Source organism: Chrysemys picta, chromosome 9 (genome assembly GCF_011386835.1).
Source record: "Chrysemys picta bellii isolate R12L10 chromosome 9, ASM1138683v2, whole genome shotgun sequence".
Taxonomy (NCBI): Eukaryota; Metazoa; Chordata; order Testudines; family Emydidae; genus Chrysemys; species Chrysemys picta.
Window position 1 is genome coordinate 28,741,574 of NC_088799.1, and position 20,369 is coordinate 28,761,942.

Below are 20,369 nucleotides of genomic sequence, written 5' to 3' on the forward strand. Positions count from 1 at the left end.
TGCATACATCCAATGCATTTTTAAAAATGCTTTCAAAATAGCAGTGTAGTTGTACTGTTGGTCCCAGGATATTAGAGCGACAAAGTGGGTGAGAGAAGATCTTTTATTGGTGAAAGAGACAAGCTTTTGAGCTATGTAGAGCTCTTCTTCTTCTTCAGAGTTCTGTGTAGCTCCATAGCTTGTCTCTTTCACCAGCAGAAGTTGGTTCAGTAAAAGATATTACCTCACCCACCTTGTCTCTTTAAAATAGTGAGTCAAGTTAAGAAACTTGGTATCATTTTTGACCGTGCCCTTTCCACAGATTAGCCCCCATGTGTCAGAGATGGTATAAAGGTGTTTTTCCACATGGTTTGCGCAGACCACACAATTGTTTATCTCATGACAACCTCACAACAGCAACTCATGTCCTTTTCGCTGCACGACTTAATTCCTTCTTATCAGGTTTTCAGCATCTCTATTGCTCGCAGATTGTTCAGAATGGAGCAGCATGTTTTCTCACTGGATTGAGGAATTGCAGACCTATTACACCTGCCCTGTTTCCTCTGCATTAGCTGTTTATAAAGTGACAGATTGAATTTAAGTTGTTGATTTTTAAATCCCTTAATGGTGTAGACCTAGCTTACATTTGCGCACTCTTTCATGACTTGGCTTGATGGCTGTTTGCACTCTTATGTGACCTGTCTTTGCCACGCGTAAGGTGACCGGCCCATAATGAATGTAACTCACTCCTCTGTTGTCTCAGTTCATATCACCCCACTTTAAAAAAACAACAACAACCTTCCTTCACTTTTTTTCTTTTCTGGGATGTTATTTATGTTGACTACTGTTGGCCCCATGGTTCTAATCTTACTCCTTGCATATTTTCCCCATTTTTAGTCTTATTTTTTGACTCCATTGAATTTTGATAAAGTTTTTCTTTAATACCATGTTTTTTTGTGCTTCATAGTGTAGTTACAGTATTGCACAGTGTCTGAAGTGGTTGAGTAGAGGCTTTATAAATATTATTTTGATATCACCAAATTGTGAAATAAACTTCACAGTTGTAACATGCTTCAAGAAACTGGTTTGTGCAGTTTTTCATAGAGCCTTTCTTTATGGAGAGAAACAATTTGCTTGGGAATAGTGTAGCTGTGAAAGGATCAGTGGTAACATACATGTTGCTGAATGGTAGTTCCACATGTTGTTCTATGCATATTTATTTACTGAAATTTATTAATTGTTTTTTAAAGTTCAAGACAATGTCTTTCACAACATGTTTTGTTTCCTGCTTTGAACAATGTCAAAATCCTAACTAGGCCTAAAGCAAATCCTCAGATCTGAACAACAGTGAATTTTGCATGAAGGTTTGGTTAACCCTAGATGGCTTGGCCATAGCTCTATAATGGAATGAACCAAAACCTGAATACAAACTCTGTGGAAGTTTGGATCTGGTGCCAAATCAAACTAGTGGTCCATCTAATCCAGTACCCTGTATCTGGCCAGTTCCAGGTGATTCAGAAGAAGCTGCAAGAAATCCTATAATGGACAGGTTTCAAAGACCATGTTTTTTGTGGAAGTTTCTGCATGACCCCAGCAGTCAGTGCTTATTCTCTGAGGCATGTGGCTTTGAGTATTTTTTGGTCTTTGATCATTTTTGAATCCTGTCTGTTGTAACTATGAGTGTTTTTATTATTTAAATAAAATGTCTAATCCATTTTGGAATCCTGCTAAAGTCTTGGCCACAGTATTGTCTTGTAATAGTGAGTTCTACAGGTTAATTTTACATAGTGTAAAATAGTAATTATAGATTGTAGAGATCCTCCCACTTCACAATTCTCCAGTATCTCTCAACAGAAGCACCATTTAAAGTGGGAATTGTTTTCACTGCCTTCTGAATGGTTCAGAGGCCCCTGTTTTGATATTTGGAGGGGGTGCTCTATAACCTTGAAACAGTCTTGTTTACAAGGTACACACTGCATAGTTTAGATCAAAATGTCTTTAAAATAATCCCATCTTCCACTGAGAGCATGTCTACTTTACTGAACTTCTTTAAATTATTTTTATATAGCTAGGGAGTTTCACAGTCATTATTTTACATCTAAATTTATTTTATTGCTTCTAATACTGGCTGATTTGTGTTATGAATGTTGCTGGAAAAATAAGATGGAATACATTTATAGATAAAGTTAAAGCTGTTTCATTAAATGTTAATGGATATACTTGTCCAGCTGAGAGAGCATAGATTTTAGCAAGTATTGTATTAAGCACTTAATGCTAATATGGCTTATATTCAGGAAGACCATTTGGATAGATAGAGTTGAGCATCACTTACGTGACCATGGATTGGGGAAATGTTTTGTTCTGTCAGTAAAAATAAACAGAAAGTCAACTTCAGTTGGTCCAGTAAACTACAGTTCTGAAGAAAGATGATAGATATATTTTAGTTCTGGAATTGCCTTTAATATCAGTATCTCCATTTAAATTACTGCTCTTCCTTCCCGTACCCATTATAGATACATTTTAGGTTTATTTGGGGACCATAGCTAAGATTTGAGTCACACTTGGAAAGACTTTAATTGTGCCACGTTGTCACATGTGTGGAAAGGAAACTGTATTTGTTATGGACATGTAAAAGTAATTTAAAATACAAATATTTTTTATTATTTTTGAGGGAATAACAAGGCAGAGAAACAGAAAACCAACTTTATACACAGCCAACATTTACAGAGTACAAATATATTAAGTTTCCATACCTTAGTACAAAGCTGTGTAGTAAGCAGCATTTGACATACAGATGCAGAGAAAAGATAAAAAAAAAAAAAATCATGGCCCTGTGGTATCCAGTTTCCTTCCCAAAGCAAATGGTCTTGGGTGATCACTGGTTTAAGAAATCTTTAATGAAAATTGTTAATACAGCTTTAGAAAAAATATTGGAAACACTTATGCTTGTTACTGTTCAGACCGGTATTTTTTTTGTTTGGCAGCCTTACAGCTTCTTATTCTTGACAAAGAATTTAACCCCACATTTAAAAAGCTGTATGTCTTCAAAGGAAATTAAAATGACAACTTATGAAAGAAAATGGCATGCTCAGATGGTTATGTTTTCAGAATCTGTTAGATTAGAATTGAGCCCAGCCAAAATACCAAATCTGATATCCCTGAAGTTTGGAGAAGTTTATTTATGGATTTGAAATTTGCTTCATTTCTAAAATTGCCTAAACCAAAGCTAAACAAACTTTGTGGGTCGGAGTCAGATGCATCTTTAGTTTAGCTAAAGCAGGGGTTCCCAAACTTGGTTTGCGGCGTGTTCAGGGTAAGCCCCTGGCAGGCCATGAGATGCTTTGTTTACCTGAGTGTCCACAGGTACGTCTGCTCGCAGCTCGGGCCAGGCCACTGCTTCCCGCAGCTCCCATTGGCCAGGCACAGCGAACCGTGGCCACTGGGAGCTGCGAGCAGCCATTCCATGCGGATGCTCAGGTAAACAAAGCGTCTCGCGACCCGCCAGGGGCTTCCCCTGAACAAGCCACGAACCAGTTTGGGAACCCCTGAGCTAAAGGTAGTTTTTCTACAGACTATGAATGACATATTACAGTCAGCCTCTGAAAAAGGTAAATTTATGAAAGACTTTGCATTCTATACTTATTGATGATTTCAAAATGATATTTTTAATTCTTAGAGATTGGGAAACCCGGAGAACATTTGAATAGACCGAGATCATACTGAGTTCATAGGGAGGGTTACTTACCTATAAGATCTAGTGAATTCCGAGTATTCTCTAGAAAAGCTGGTCAGTGACATTGAAAAGTTTGCTAATGCCCTGAGGTTCAGAGCAGGCCTTTCACTGGGTTGAGTGAGAATATTTTATTTTCAATATTTTGGAAAGTTGGGTTTGGACCCCATTTAGTCAATTGGTTAAGATTTGGGGGGAAAAAAACCCACCCCACCATTGTTATGTTCTGATATTGATTAAAAATACCTATATCATTATACTGTATTTGTAAGAGGAGTGTCATGCCCCCATCTGTATTTGCAGTATATATTTAGGGTCAAATTTAATAGTCCTTCATTGAACAAAACTGCCAGTTTGAAAACTAAAGTCAATGGGAGTTTTTCTTAATTAAGGATCATAGAATTTGGCCCATATCTTCAGGCCTTTCTGTGGTGGTCATCACCGTAGTATCTGAGCACTTTACAAACATTCATCTTCACAACTTATAAACTTGGGTACCCCGCATTCTATGTGAGCATCGTAACACCCTTGAATTATAATAGAATTGTTACTCTTTCTCTCTCGCCCAATAGCTATTCATTGTCTTTCATAGTGGTACTTCATAGTCATTCATCATTACAAATCATAGTACTGTAATTCATAGTGACAATGATTAGTCATTGGGCCAGAGAGCAGTACTAAGACTGATGCTGTAGCCTGGTGGTTCAGGCACCTACCCAATAAATTGGAGACCCAAGTTCAAATGACTAGTTTATTATTTATACAAGGTGGAACATCTTCAGTAGGGGAGCTTGAGAGAAAAAGCACACCTCAAAATATTCCATAGCTCAGTGACTAACATGCCCTTTTGCCATGTAGGAGACTTAAGTTCATCTCCATTGTCCATATCAGGCAAAGGGAGAACTAAACCTTCGTCTTCTGCCTCCCAGGTGAGTACCCTAACCACTGGGCTAAAAGTTACAGGGAAACTGGAAACTCTTCCTCCAGCTGTTTTGTGAATCTAGTCCTTGTTTGCTTTTGTTAAAATACCCAAAATCAAAATGAAAAATTGTGAGTTGCGTCAAACAAAACATTTTGTTCAACCTCACTTGATTTTTTTTTTCTGACCTTTTGTTGCCAGAATTTTTTTTTAAATGTTTTCAGTTCAATCTAAACCAAAATGTGTTTTAGTGTTTTTTTTTGTTTTTTTTTGGTTTTTTTTTTTTTCTGGAATTGCCAGCAAACTGAAAAATCCCTTATTTGCCCAACTTGAATTGTTACCTGATAGCTCCCATTTTTCCAGTCCCAGCTGACCCTGACTGTTTTTTAGATTTCTGAGTGACCTCCATCAAGCCATTATAGTCCACTCTGATCCCCTGCTGGCTGGGAAAAGGGGGGCAGCTAGGTCTGTCTTCAGACAGCAATCTCTCTGGGCCACACTGCAGCATTCTGCTTTATTACAGGGTAGAGCAGAGAGAGCAACTAGGCCAAGCAGTAAGGGAGCTGAATTGAGAGGAGATGTATTCAGCTGCCAGGTCTGTAGCCAACTTTTCTGCGATTGCAGGAAGAGCCTTCGGGGAAGGGAGAATGCATACAGGAAGGAAAACACAAGTTCTGAAGTGATTTGGGGTGAGAGAAAATGAGGTGAGTTTGGGAAAGGGAGGGAATGGGGGAATTTAGTGAGAGGCAGGAGACTGGATTTTTGGGAGAGGGCATAGGCACTAGCAATTGTGAGAAGAGAATAAGTGAGATTATAAAGGAGGGAAAGGAGAAATGGGGGAAATTTTAGGCCTGGGGAATATGCAGAAATAAAAAAGAGAAGGTGGGGAGGGATTGGGACTGGGGAAGGTGAGAACTGGGAAAGGGCAGTTGGGGAAAGACAGACTTATTTAGAGAGCTAGGGAGGAGAGAACTAGGTGTTTGGGGTAAGGGAGGGAATTAGGTGAATTTCAGAAAAGAGATGGATGCTGAGGGCAGAGAGAGAAGTTTGGGGGAATGAGAAATTAGATGAATTCAAGGGAGGTGGGGTGGATGAGGGATTTTAATCAGAGAGAAGTCTAGAGGGGAAGAAGAGGAGGCCTGGAGTGCTTTTCCAGTGGGTGGAAACCTGTTGTGGCTTCCAAAAACTGCTGCCAGGAAAGACCTGTGAAGGAAGGAAGGCAGTCAGCCAAAGACTCTTCTTTGGGAGGAGAAGCTGGAGAGGCCAAAGTGAGCCCAAATAATTTGTGGAGGGCAAGAGAGAAGGAAGTAATTTGGGTTGGCAATCTGCATGGGGTTTTGTGTGTCTTAAAGGTGCTTCAGGAGAGTGGCTTTGTTCAGTCCAACTTTGGTGAAACCATCTTTCCTTAACAGAGCCATTGTCTCAGCGTTTGAGACATTCATCTGCTACTAGTATTCTTTGCCCTTTGTTTTCCTTAAAGTAATGAATAATGTAAATTGTTCAGTGACTGGGACTTGGCTTTGAATATCCAGGAGAATCTTAAGGATGGGTCAGATTTGCAAGGTTGTGCACAAAAGTAGAGTCATTCAAAATGCACATGCCTTGTTGTGTTTCTGGTCTTTTTTTCTCCCCTTGATTAGTATGAAGATTTGAAAGAATGAAAATCTTATTATATAAAAGTGATTTTATTCAGAGTGTTCTCTTGCTGCGGTCATCTTATCTTTTCCATAGTCCTGCCTCCTTTGCATGGATGATAACATTATTTAAAACTGTCTGAGCAATGTTCATGTTGAAAACTAGAAAATGTATATGCAGAGAGCCTTCATCACTGGAAGAGTCTTGTGTAGGTGTTACAAAAAGAGGATTCAGCTAGGATTTCTTATTTTAATCTATCTTTTTATAGGATTATAGATTTAAACATTGGGCACTGTATGTAAAAGAAAACCCCAAATCATACATATGGGTTATTGGTGATAACATGTAAATACTTAAGAAATCATCAAACAGGATAAAGTAAAATGCACCCACTGTTAGCTATGGGGTGGAGCAGTGAAGTCCATACTTTCTAAGAAATTAATACAGTCCCTTTCTGTCCATAATCTACTTTCAGAAAACATAAAAATAAATTGATATTTTTACTTTAAGAATGTTTTGCTTGGAGGGATCAAGGGCGCCATTGATGCAGTGGTCACTATGTATACCAGTGTTGTTTATGGAAAATGACTCTTGGGTTGCAACAGAATACATTGCCAATTTTTTATTTTTATTTTTTTAAATGAAGAGAGGTATTTATATGCCCTTGTGGTTTACAGTGTAAAAACTGCTTAAGCCCGGTGGGCTAAATTCATCCCTGATGTAACTCCACTGAAGTGAGGTCAGTGACTTGCTGAATCATTTTAAGACAAATTTTGAATATATAATCCTCTGGCCAAAGATAAATGAAGTGACATTTGTGAAATCCTTGAAACTAGTTAACCAAGCTAAGGGTCCTGCTATAGAACTCAGTTGATAAAACTGTATTTCTTCCCCTTTCTCTGCACTTTCTCCAGCAGACCTAGGTCCTGATTCTCATTTGTACTAAGGCTGCTGTTAGGGCTGCCACCTTTGAGATACAAAAAAACATCTGGCGACCGAATGCCAACACAAAGTGCTCTAGTGCCGACTATTGCTAATTATTACAAAAATGTTTTAGAGAAACATTTTACACCAAAAAACCCACAATATGTGTAGCTTTTTATTTTTCTGACCTTATCCTAACAGGGCACTGCAGTCTGGTCTACAGTGGTGTGAACTATAATAATAATTAATGGAGATATTCCATCTCCTAGAACTGGAAGGGACCTTGAAAGGTCATATGAGTCCAGCCCCCTGCCTTCACTAGTAGGACCAAGTACTGATTTTGCCCCAGATCCCCAAGTGGCCCCCTCAAAGATTGAACTCACAACCCTGGGTTTAGCAGGCCAATGCTCAAACCACTGAGCTATCCCTTCCCCCTAGCTATCCATCCCCCCTATAGCGAATTCTAACGTTGGTCAAGTGGTGTTGGGGGGAGAAAGGCACATTAAATGTTTTAACTGGCAAATCAGTACAAAAAAGAGCCAGGTAGCAATCCTAGATACTTTATATCGCACTGGCAGTGTAAGGAGCTGTAAAGTAGGTGGGTGTAAAATAGGTGTAGAGTGGGCCCCTTTATAGGCCAGAATCAGATCCTTAATAGTCACAAAATTTTTTTCCTCAGGATTTAGTTTTACAAACTCTTGGTTTCAGGAGCGGCGTCAGGGTTTTTGCCGCCCTAGGTGGCAGCACTCGTCCTCTGAGCGTTCAGGGGGCCTGGGGTCTTCGGCAGTGGGGGTCCTTCCGCTCCGTGTCTTCGGGGCACTTCAGCGGCGGGTCCCGGAGCGAGTGAAGGACCCGCCGCTGAATTTTCACTGAAGATCCGGAGTGGAAGGACCCCCCGCCGCTGAATTTCCGCCGAGGGTGGCAAAATGCCGCCCCCCCAAATCCTGCCGCCCTAGGCGACCGCCTAGGGTCGCCTAATGGAAGCACCAGCCCTGCTTGGTTTTAGTAACTGCAGAAGACTTGTATTGTCCCCCAGAGTAAAGCTCCACAAACTCCAGTTAGATTTCAACTCCTACAGCCAGCTATGAACAGAGACCCTCCTCAAAAATGTGTGACTTGCTTTATGTCTGTCTGGAACAGGAGCTCAATTATGCAAAATGAAACTGACCAAAAATTGCACACCTCTACCCCGATATAACGCTGTCCTCAGGAGCCAAAAAATCTTACCGCGTTATAGGTGAAACCGCGTTATATCGAACTTGCTTTGATCAACTGGAGTGCGCAGCCCCCCCTCCCCCCCGGAGTACTGCTTTACCGCGTTATATCCGAATTCGTGTTATATCGGGTTGCATTATATCAGGGTAGAGGTGTATTAGAAATTGTCTATGCAGATCAGTGGCAAGTGAGAGACAGGGAGAAACACTGTCAGCACATTCATTTTTATCACACTAAGGCTGCCAACTGCAGACAGGGCAAAGATAAATTCTGTTGACAAATTGGCTTTAGTTTGGGCTATGAGAGGTTTATAATGAAGGGACTAAAGTTCCTTATGAGATTTAGATATGTTCACTCACAAGTATTTAATGTTCTAATTTTCTCTTTTAAAGAGCATGTGCGGCAGGTAATATGTTTTTTCTCTACTGGTATCTGGAGATTGTTCTCTGTTAAATTAGCTTGAGAACCTGAAAGCTCCTTTTATTGAGACATCACACCCATTTTCTAACATTTTCTAACACTGCTCTGCAGCTTGTACGCTAGTCTAGTACTAGTGTATTTTGTATGCTGTTATTCCAGTGAAAGCCCTCCAGAAGGCATGTGTAAATTCTTTGGGTCAAGTGGCTTGCTGCTCACCAGCTGCACAAGAGGGAAGAAGCTTTTCCCCACGCTGTTCCCCTTGTGCAGTGTCCTAGCACAATTGCACTCCCTGTGTGTCCTAGCACTTCTAGAAGCATGTTATCCCAAAATGGGCAGGGGAACCCCTTCCCCACCCCGAGATCAGTAGCACTATCTGGCTATGGAGATGGGAGTATGCCGCACTACAGGATGATGCAATAAGCACACTACCCTGGGCACCTAAGTGTTTTGGGTGGGACTGTACTTTCCCGAGGCTCAATCCTTTCTGGAGTTTCCACTGAGGTGGTGTGAGTCTGCATCACCCCAACTCAGGGTAGCATTTTGCTGCAACAGTCAACCCCTTTCTTACATTCAAGCTTGATGAGTCCTAAGAAAGCCTTTCCTGCTTTCATTGAGTATTGTTAAAATTGCTTTGGAAAGGCAGTCTGTTGGGGAGTTTCTATTTCTCATATCCTTCTTCTCCCCACCCACTGCCACAGTTTCACCCATTCCTCCTTACTTAACTTCCGGTTTGTTTCCTTCTGCCACTCTCGTCGTGGTGCCTTCTCCCATGTCACACATTACTCTTGGAACTCCCTCCCTTTCATTGGTCAAATGACCACCTTGTTTTTATTCCAGTTGTTCCTTAACATATTTGTTTTCAAAGCCTACCCTCATTAATCTACCAAAGTCAGAAGAACATTAAAAAAATCAGTACTTCTTTGGGACTGCGGCATCTCCTGGGAAGTCTGGTGCATTGTATCTAAACTGTATTTTCTGTGTAATTTTAGAATGTAAATTTCTTAGGGCAGGGACCATGTCTTGTACAGCACCATGCACACTATTGGCACTCAGTAAATTAATAATCAGGGAAAGTAACGGTGCTGATCCTCCTACCAGATTTGCTAAAATTTTATAGTAGTGCTCTACAAAGTTATTTTGTTCTTTTAAAAACTGCATTGCGTTATTGATTGGAAAACTGTAAGCATATAACCCAGGGGAGGGTAATTCAGACATCTTGGAGACAGAACATAAGCGTAGATGACAAAGGGTATCCTTGACTTGCACCGGATGATGGGAACTGGCACACTGCCATTGCTTATATGAGAACAGAACAATCTCAATATAGTTTGGACCAAGTCCTATTTGTTTAAAGCTCAAAATGGACAGCTTAACTCTACAGTGCTTTGCAGCAGAGCCAGTCCCAGGGCTTTGACATTGTACCCCCTAGGCAGCTATAAAGCAACATTTTTTTGAGCTTCTGGGCGTAGGAGGAATGATGGGGGAGAATAAAGGAGTTAGTGTCCCCAGGCACTTCACACTTCCTTTATATATAACTGGCACTGTACACTGTAATCTACACAGTCATTACCACTCTGGTTGTTTGCCATGTGAAAAGTATCTTACAGCATCAGCCTCTTTTCAATGGTCTCTCTGATCTTGATGTACCAATTTTTGTAAAATATTTTTTTCTAAGTTCATTGCTAGAACCAGTGTCAGTTCTTCCCTTGGGACACCTGGGGCCTTCTCCCACTAAGTGAAACATTTAGTTTACTTTTATTTTAACTCCCCAAGTCAATATATCATTCACAGCTATTTAACCACGTAGAAGTGTCCATTTGGGGACAGCTACAATGCAGTGCCCCAGACTGTGTAGCACACGCTCCAGCAGGGAGCTACAGAAGATACAACTGGTGCTGATAACACTCTTTGCATTCCACTAGTATCTCTGGGGGATGTTAAACAGCACTACTAACGTTAGACATTTAAAAATCAGGAGGTCTAGATAACTTACATCCAAGAGTTTTAGAAGAGCTGCCTGAGCTTGCTGGACCACTAGTGTTGGTTTTCAATAAATCTTGGAGCACTGGGGAAATTCCAGAAGACTGGAAGAAAGCTAATGTTGTTCCGGTTTTTAAAAATGGCAAACTGAATCACCTGTGTAATTTATAGGCCTGTCAGCCTGACTTCGATCCTGGGCAAGATAATGGAGCAGTTAAAACAGGACTTGATTAATAAAGAATTAAAGGGGGGTAATGTAAAACTAAATTGCTATCTTGTTTTTATGAGATTACAAGCGTGGTTGAAAAAAGTAATAGTGCTGATGTAATCTATCTAGACTTCTCTAAGGCATTTGACTGCTACTGCATGACATTTTGATTAAAAAAAACCTAGAACAATATAAAATTATCATGGAAGACAAATGGATTTAAAACTGGCTAATTGATAGGTCTTAAAATGGACGTGTAAACAGGGAATTGTCATCAAATGGGTGTGTTTCCAGTGGGGTCTCACACGGATTAGTTCTTGGCCCTATGCTATTTAATATTTTTATCAATGATCTAGAAAAAAACATAAAATCATCATTGATAAAGTTTGCAGATGACACAAAACTTGGGGGAGTGGTAGATAATGTAGGGGACAGGCCACAGATTCAGAGTGATCTGGATCACTTGATAAACTAGGTGCAAGCGAACAATGTGTTTTAATATGGCTAAATGTAAATGTACACTGTGACTGGTTCCCCCTGGGGTGTCAGCTGGAACTTGGGTACCACTCAGCCCCCTGACCCACCAGCCTGGGCTCCCCATCACACTATACTGCTGTGACAAGCTGCAAAGCCCTCCTGCCTGCGCTTCCACCAGCATTCACCCAGGTAGGGACATACCCAGATGCAGGTTCTGTAACCACCAGCTTCCCAGTTTAGGACCCCAGAGCTGTACCGTCCTATCCTGGTCAAATCTGGCCAGTATATGGGTTTACTATTCGGTCTGCCTCTCCTTCAGTGTGAAGAGGACAATGCACATTTGTGGTAACCTAGCAGAGATTTTCCCCAAGCACTCCAGTCAAAGCTCACTGGTTTAGATTAAAACAAAAACAAGTTTATTAACTACAAAAGATAAATTTTAAGTGATAAGTGATAGTAAACAGATCAAAGCAGATTACCTAGCAAATAAACAAAAACACAAACTAAACTTAATATACTCAATAGATTGGATATGAATAGCAGATTCTCACCCTAACTGATGGTACAACAGGCTACAGATTCTTAAAGGGTAAGCTTCACTTGCTTTACAGCTTGGAATCCCCAGGTGTTTGATACACAGGCTAGAAATCCCATTAGCCTGGGTCCAACAATTCCCCCAGTTCAGTCTTTGTTCCTCAGGTGTTTCCAGGAGTCTTCCAGTGTGGGGAGTGAAGAGCCACAGATGATGTCACTCCCTGCCTTATATAGCTTTTGTATAGAGCGGCAACTCTTTGTTCCAAAACTTGGTTCCCAGACCAGTCTGTGGAAAAATACTGACATCCCAAGATGGAGTCCAGCATCATGTGGCCTGGTCACGTGTCCTTGTAGAGTTATAGCAGCCATCACTCACAGGCTGTTTGTAGCGTTCTCAGGAAGACTCACGAGGTGAGAAATAAGCTTATCTTAAGGCCTATTGTTTCCCCAATGGCTCATTGCCCTGAATAGGCCCTTCCCAACCAGCTATCTAGACTGAAATCATCTTGTCTAGTGGGTGTTATCCAGGTGTAACTACATTTGAAATACAGATACATAGTCAATATTCATAACTTCAGATACAAAAATTATACATGCACATAAATAGGATAATCATATTTGGCAAATCATAACTTTTCCAATGACATCTCATATGACCCATCTTGCATAAAATGCATCATAATTGTGCCATAATCATGTCATATAATAATATCACTATGAAGAATATGGCATGCTGTGTCATATATACATCTGGGAAAAAAGACTGTAGGCCATACTTACAGGATGGAGGATTCTATTCTGGGAAGCAGTGACTCTGAAAAGGACTTGGGAGTTGTAGTGAATAATCAGCTGAACATGAGCTCCCAACATGATGCTGTGGCCAAAAGAGAGAATGCGATTCTGGGATAATTGGGGGAATCTCGAATAGGAGGAGAGAGGTTATTTTTCCTCTCTATTTGGCACTAATGTGACCACAGCTGGAATACTGTGTCCAGTTCTGGTGCCTGCAATTCAAGAAGGATGCTGATATGTTGTAGAGCAGTGATTCTCAAAGCCGGTCCGCCGCTTGTTCAGGTTCGGCCGATCGCGGCTCCCACTGGCTGTGGTTCACCGCTCCAGGCCAATGGAGACTACGGGAAGGGTGGCCAGCACATCCCTCGGCCCATGCCGCTTCCCGCAGCCCCCATTGGCCTGGAGCGGCGAACCGCAGCCAGTGGGAGCCGCGATCGGCCGAACCTGCGGATGCGGCAGGTAAACAACCGGCCCGGTCCACCAGGGGGTTTCCCTGAACAAGCGGTGGACCGGCTTTGAGAACCACTGTTGTAGAGGGTTCAGAGAAGAGCCACAAGAATTCTAAAAGGATTAGAAAACATGCCTTATAATGATACTCAATCTATTAAGTTTAAAGAGAAGGGTGACATGATTCAATCTATAAGTACCTATATAGGGAACAAATATATAATAATGGGTTCTTCAATCTCGCAGTGAAAGGTATAACACAATCCAATGGGTGGAAGCTGAAGCTGGAAATAAGGTGTACAATTTTAATGGTGAGAGTAAATACTGTAATAATTTACCAAGAGTCATGATGGAGTCTCCATCACTGACCATTTTTAAATCAAGATTGGATATTTTTCTAGGAATTATTTTGGGGAAGTTCTATGGCCTGTTATGCAGCAATGATCATAATGGTCCTTTCTGGCCTTGGAATCTATGAATCTATAAAAGCATCAACAGAAACTCAGGGAGAGCATCCATAATTCAAAGAACAGCCCACCAGCCAGAGCCGATGTTGAGGGGCTAAGGTAGCTAAGGAGAACCAGAGTGACCCAGCTGCAATTTTGATGGAGAGCCGCCTCAGCATAGTAACTTTGGCCTTATCCTGGGCTGCATCCAAGCTGCACTGATTTCAGTTTACAAGGAGTGTGGGGAGATATAAATATGGCTGTATGCCACTTTATGCTTCCCCACTTCTGGGGCCAGCCAGGGATCAATCCAGCCTCAATCCTGCTCTAAATTACACCATGGCCAAATGTGTCTATTTCAGCAGCGAGGAATTGCTGGGGCACAGGGCTGCACATCCCTTTCTCCTGGCAAATATCTCCTATGCTGCGGGCAGGCACTGTGCTGCTCATATGCCACACTGGGATTCCACTTTAACTCTGGGAGCCTTTGGATACACAGCTATCTAACTTTCCAGCTGCGTTGTGCCTCCTGAACAGACTTGCTTCTGTGTTCAGTAATGTTACTGAATGGCATGGCGCTCGCAGTCGTGGGACCATTTGGTCCTTTGAGTTGAGATGGGCCAAATAGAGACTCCATGGCTCTTATCAAGGCCCCTACAGGAATTTCACCAGTAGCTAGCATTGTAGTGGCCCGTCCTGAGGAACAGGAGTGCACCATATTTTGATTATTACATAATTAATGGAAGACTGTATGGAACAGAGGACTCAGGAGGTGACACTTTCAGAAATGGTGATAACTGCTTTGATCAGCCTTCCTGAGTTTGGCTAATCTACGATTTTAAAGTCTCTACTGAGACTGATGCTGTAAGCCCTTTAGAAGTAACATCAAATCCCACTTGGTACACAGTGCATACCATGCTATCTTTTACTTACCCGCCCCCAGCTCCCAGAGGTTATTCTACTCAAACTCCCTCCCATAACTCCCCTCACACTCTCCTCTGCCTTATCCCCACTCTTCTATTTACCACCATCAACTCCCTAAGCAGGTGAGAGAGTTAATGATAAAGCATGTCATCTTGGCATTAAATTCAGTGCTATTCCCACAAATTGAGGAGCCTTCCACCCCGGATCTGTGTTGTGCGTTTCAAAAGCTGCCTGTGACTGTAAGCACAGGCCCTTCTATCCCCTTAATATGGCCATTGCTCTAATGATTTTTTGTTCTCTAAGTCACTCTCCTCTTCCCACACAGTGTGGCTGAAATAGCTGTGAGCTGTCTAGGAAGGAATCTGGAGATTTCGTTGAGGATCAGGGACTAAAAGTTGAGATGAGGTCAGTATGAAGTAAGAGCGTGCTCTGCTGGCTTCATTTCAGATATATGCTGTCTTGCTTTTTCAGTAATTGGCCAGGCAAGCAACCTGCTTATTTTATGTGATATTGTGTTGATTTTGGCTCCAGATCTGACCTACAGTCTCATTACTAATTGAATGGGAAGAGCCCTCTAATTTAAGCATATATATATATATAAAAACCAGCAACCCACTGTGGAGAAATAAGAGGAAACAGTCCAGTAATTTTGCTATTTGATAATGTTTTTTACTCCCTTTCTGGCTGTGCAGCAGCAGCTAAGCACTTTACTCAGAGCTGTGCTGACATCATGGTAGAAGGTGATGTACAAAGCTGCTTTAGCAAGATAAAGCTGAAATAATTGTTATCAACCAAACTGGCAAAATCTTTCCTATCTCCTGGCTGTGCAGACAGAGCTGGGGGATCTCTGTCCAACTCCTAGATAACAGTATCAAAACTCTATTACTAACCACTTGCAGGAAGATTTAACCCAGGACTGAAAGGTCAGTAGTGACCAACCTATCTTCTCAGTCCATGAGCTGGTTCCTCTGGAGGCTTGTCTACACAAATACTTGCAGCAAGCTGGGGTTTAAATCTACCCTGCACTAACTTGCTGTGTGCCCAAGTGTCCATGTGGAATCTGCTGCCATGCACTGAAAGTTTCCTACTGTGCTTTAATTTGTCCCTGTCATTACAAAGCAGGGTAGATCTAAGCGCACAAAGGAACTTTTAATGACTGGCAACAGGGTCTGCATGGACACTTAGTGTGCAGGAGATTTACACCCCATTTTGCCATGAGTGTTTGTGTGGTAGACGAGCCCTGGATCAGGGTAGAGGCAGGGCAGTGTGGGGAAGTCTGCTGTGATGGAGTGTACATACTCCATAGCAACAGAGCAAGGCTGGGGATAAAATTTGTGTCTGGAGATTGCAAGACAATTTGCCCCATCCTGAAGAATCTCCTTGAGTTGCCAGACCTGGAAAGAGCATACTTAAATGGGAGCTATTAAGGATCAGGTATAAAAGCAGAGATGATTACTATCTTAGGGTTTTATGCTACTGCCCATCAATCACCATAGTATCTGAGTGCCTTCCATGTAAAATTGTTAGCAATAGAGAAGTCCCTGGTGGGGCTGGGCTGCTTCTAATGAGATGCAGAACATCTCTACTAACATGAAGAGGTCTCTGTTTGCTGATTCCTGAAGCCAAGAGCCAGAGTTTATCTTTAAATCTTCCAGCCAAACCAGGAACTTACAATTTGCTTTGCTTTCAACACCTGCTGAAATAACCTAATTTATAACTCCCAAACCTGCATATGACTGCCTGTCATTTAACCATACTATTGCTGGTGGCTTCTATTGTCTTATCATGAGTTGAGACTGCTGGTTTGTATCATGTCCTGAAGACACTTAACTCACTAAGAGTCTGACTATTAAAAATATCCAATTAAAACTTGAGAGCACTGTGACTTGACTTATGATGGGGCTCCCCTGGCTGTCATCATTGGCTGTCTCCCACTCACCAAACTTAAGGAGTGAGAAATGTTTCTGTATTCTACTTAACCTACTTGGGTCCCCTCTCTCCTTTTGGAAGAGACAACCCAAGGGATGTGGTCAAACTCTTACAACCCAAGGGATATGGTCAAACTCTTCTGTGAGGTATCTAGTGAACAATGAGGAAATTACACATGTATGATGATGAGGGATTATCAGTAACAGAGAGAGTCAAAATTTCAGAACTTCAAAATGTTGGAACTTTGAAGAGAAAAATAAAAAAGGAAAAATTTCTCCCTTCATTTTTAACCAACTATGGTGCTGGTCAATTTTTTTCAGATTTTGAAATTTTGAATGTTAAAACTCTTTTATTTTATTTTTCTTGCAGATCCCTTTCCTTTTGTTTTTTGACTAGCTCTATGCAGTAATGACCACTGAGGAGTTTACTGACACCCATCTGATTGCATATGTAACATGCTGTCAAAGGAAGTTCATGTCAGACACACAAAAAGGGGTGGCGCTGTCATAATAGAACAGGATGAACACAATTGACTTTAGATTCTTATCTAACAAGCAAGGACTCCAACTCATATCACAAACACAGTCCAAACTGCTCTTCCAGTCGCAGTCCCTAGTACTGGTACATCTATCCTTAGGGGTTTTGATGAATTCTGGAGCAGAAACTTGCTGGGGTTTTGCAGCTGATTTTGGTCTCAGGTAAATTGGTTGCTGTATCTAAGATTCTGTTCTGTCTGGTTAGTTTGCACTGCTCTAGAGTCCATTGGCAGTTAGACCTATTGTCTGGATCTTCTTCTGAAAGTCAAGGTTAGGCCTGGCTATGGGTTGTGTGCTACTCACTGTCTGTATTCAGAGGGCCTCTTCTCCTGAGGCCAGCCGCCTGATCGATGTTAGCCCATCTGGGCCCATTGTCTATTAGCTAAATTTCTGTACCAGATCTGTCATGGCCCCTTCTTATTGATAAGCCAGAATGCAAATAGTTGTCACTTGCTAACTCTTCTCTTGCCTAGACTTCCTGGACTCAGCTGGCCTGGTTAAGCTGTATGTTCCCTTTTTCCCCTGGTCTGCTTCTCTCGCCAACCATTTTCTAGTCCGTGAGAGCAGGCGGGGCAGGAAAGCAGACTATTTTGTCCTTTCTACTTCTAGACCCCGCACTCTCTCCCAACTGCAGCGTTGCTGCTTCCTGCCAACTGAAGTAATTTCAAACCAACTATTTCAGTGATGTCCAGCCTGGATAGACCATCCCTGGTTGCTGAGGGAACACTGTTGTCTCCCTTACTTTAATATAATGGGCAACCACTATTTCCTGTACCCCAAGAATAGGGCTACATAGAGTCAAGGCCAGGAGGGACTACCAGATCATCTAGCCCGACCTCATATATATCACAGAACACCAACACCACCCAACGCCTGCACAATAAATCCGACAACTGAAATTAGACCAAAATATTACAGCCCACAAGAGACTAGGACTCAAGGTGGCTTCCTCACCACCTCCTTTGCTACATTTTCGTGCCAGCCCATAAAAGATCTGAGAACAAGGGCTGAGAGGTATTCTGAAGTGGCAGCCACCCCTGCAAGAGGGAGCTTAGAGCAGATGCAGTAATCAAGTAAATTTGGGGGCTTTGGAAAAATCTAACCTGTAACATCTGGGGCAGCCAGGGGTAAGGGCCAAAGCAGAGGGAGACATGAAACGGTGCTAAAGAGAAAAGAGGAAGGGCAGAAGTCTATACTGGGTGTAAATCTAAAATTTAAATCCATGTAGTAGATTAAAATGTAATAAAACACAAGAAGGATTTGGATGATTGACTCCTGACTGCACAAATCACTGAGCTTGTACACTCATAGCTGGTGACACCTCTATGCAGCTGCAGCCCCATGAATAATTTACCTGTTTATTTTTTTTATTTCTATGTATTTATAGCACAGTAGGTTGTCATGGTATCTGAGCATGAAAATAGAGGAAATTGGCCTTTGTTAGCCTTGGAATTATAGTAACTGGTCTTCAGTATATATACATGTCTGAAAGCATCTGAGAGAGCACCATTCCTAACAACTTAGGCTGTTGTGGCAAAACCTGCCCACAGAGTGTCACTGTTGATCCAATTTAGACTATTCTCTGGCAGCGGAAGATATATAAATAGAAGCAAAATTATGAAATATTTCTTGTGTCAGTCGTCACCTGAACTCTCAAGACCTCCTCTCGGACTCTGTGTGATAAATATCTGTTGAACGTTGGTTCCCAAATGTGCTGCTCCCCTATTATAAGCACCTTGGAATTCTTTTTCTTGTTCAAAGCCTATGGCTTCCCAGAATGGTGTTCTAATGAAAATGGTGTGTATAGCTGTGTCACAGGTTTGCCAGATCTCATTAAGCTTGATGCTGTATGTGCACTTGAGAGCACAACTCCCACTGAGGTCAGTGGCTGCAGAATAAGGCCCATCAAGTGCTTGTATGACACATGCAAGTAAACTTGTCCATCATACAGTTGCGACGATTCTGCCATTATAGCTAATATGGAGAGTTGTTGTAGCTTTGTTGGTCCCAGGATATTAGAGAGACAAGGTGGACAAGAGCGTAGTGATTGTCTGGTTTCACCCACATAGTTGCTATTGGGGCATTTAGTGCACTGGATGAGGTGCCCCACATGTTGTTCTAGGTGTGTGTAGGAGCCACGGATCTTGAAAGGTGTGTTGGGTGAGTGTGCGTTGATCATTGAACAGTGGAGCTATGTCTGCAGGTTTTGCATCTGTTATTCTGACAGTGTCTGGTGAACATTCAAACAACCCCCAACCATGGGCGGTGGGTCACATAGGCCGGGGGAGTCTGTGCTTTCCCAAACAGCCAGGCGCAGCCCCACCCCCTGCTTACCACCGCTCCCTTTGGCTCTAGTCCTCCAGCCCCCAGTGCTCTGGCTGGGGCTGGGGAGACTGGGGCCACGTGCCGCCCACCCTCCAGGCCTCGGGGGGCTGCAGCCACCTGCCCTCCCTCACTTGAGTTAGTTTCCCAGACTGAAGAAGAGCTCTGTGTAAGCTCAAAAGCTTGTCTCTCTCACCAACAGAAGTTGTTCCAAGAAAAGATATTACCTCACCCACTTTGTCTCTCTCTTATAGCTAATACTTCAGTAACAAAGCGACTGAAAACATGGACAACATGGACATACTGAGGGAGCAACTCCCCCTGCTGTTACTGCACTTGGCTGCATGTCCTCAGTGATTTGTTCCTAGCATATCACATTCCTGGTCCACTAGTTGAGATCCTGGGGTGCCAGAGTATAGAGCACTGCAGTGAGCTGTATGCTCAGTACTCATTTGGTCTGATTTCTTCTGCATTTACTCTTGTGTTTGTGTTGGCTTCCTGTATGTGGATGACTGTTATGTCTCCCCAGCACAGACACCATGCTGGGTGGACAGCTGCAGGGAGGCGGGGGAGTGTCTCAAAGCTGATACAGTTTACTCATTGTTTCTGAAGTGCTGCCCTTCCATCGACCAACCAAATGCAAACTAAAATAGCCCCGAAATCTTACATTGCCTGAGGCAGCATTAACTCTCAATGGGATATTCATGTGGTTATTCACAGGACCAATAGGGGATGGTGTTGGTGAAAGCATCTTTGTCCCAGCTGTTCCCTCTCAAAACCCAAGGAGCTCGGTACTCCCGGTACACCAGTGTAACAGTTTCCACTGTGTCCCATGCTGGGGAGATGATTCTCCCTCACTCCAACAGTGAAGGGGCTCCACTCCACCTAGGGTGACCAAATGTCCTGATTTTATAGGGACAGTCACGATTTTGGGGGCTTTTTCTTATATAGG

General features: G+C 42.3%; 1 long non-coding RNA gene across 1 annotated transcript in view; it reads left to right on the forward strand.

Annotated features, from left to right (window-relative positions):
* Window positions 1-15,036, forward strand: part of LOC135973671 (uncharacterized) — an 18,702-nt gene extending 3,666 nt beyond the window's left edge. Inside the window, exon 3 of the long non-coding RNA XR_010590622.1 lies at window positions 14,956-15,036. This is a non-coding gene — a long non-coding RNA (uncharacterized LOC135973671). The remainder of the gene's footprint in view (window positions 1-14,955) is intronic.
* Window positions 15,037-20,369: the final 5,333 nt, after the last annotated feature.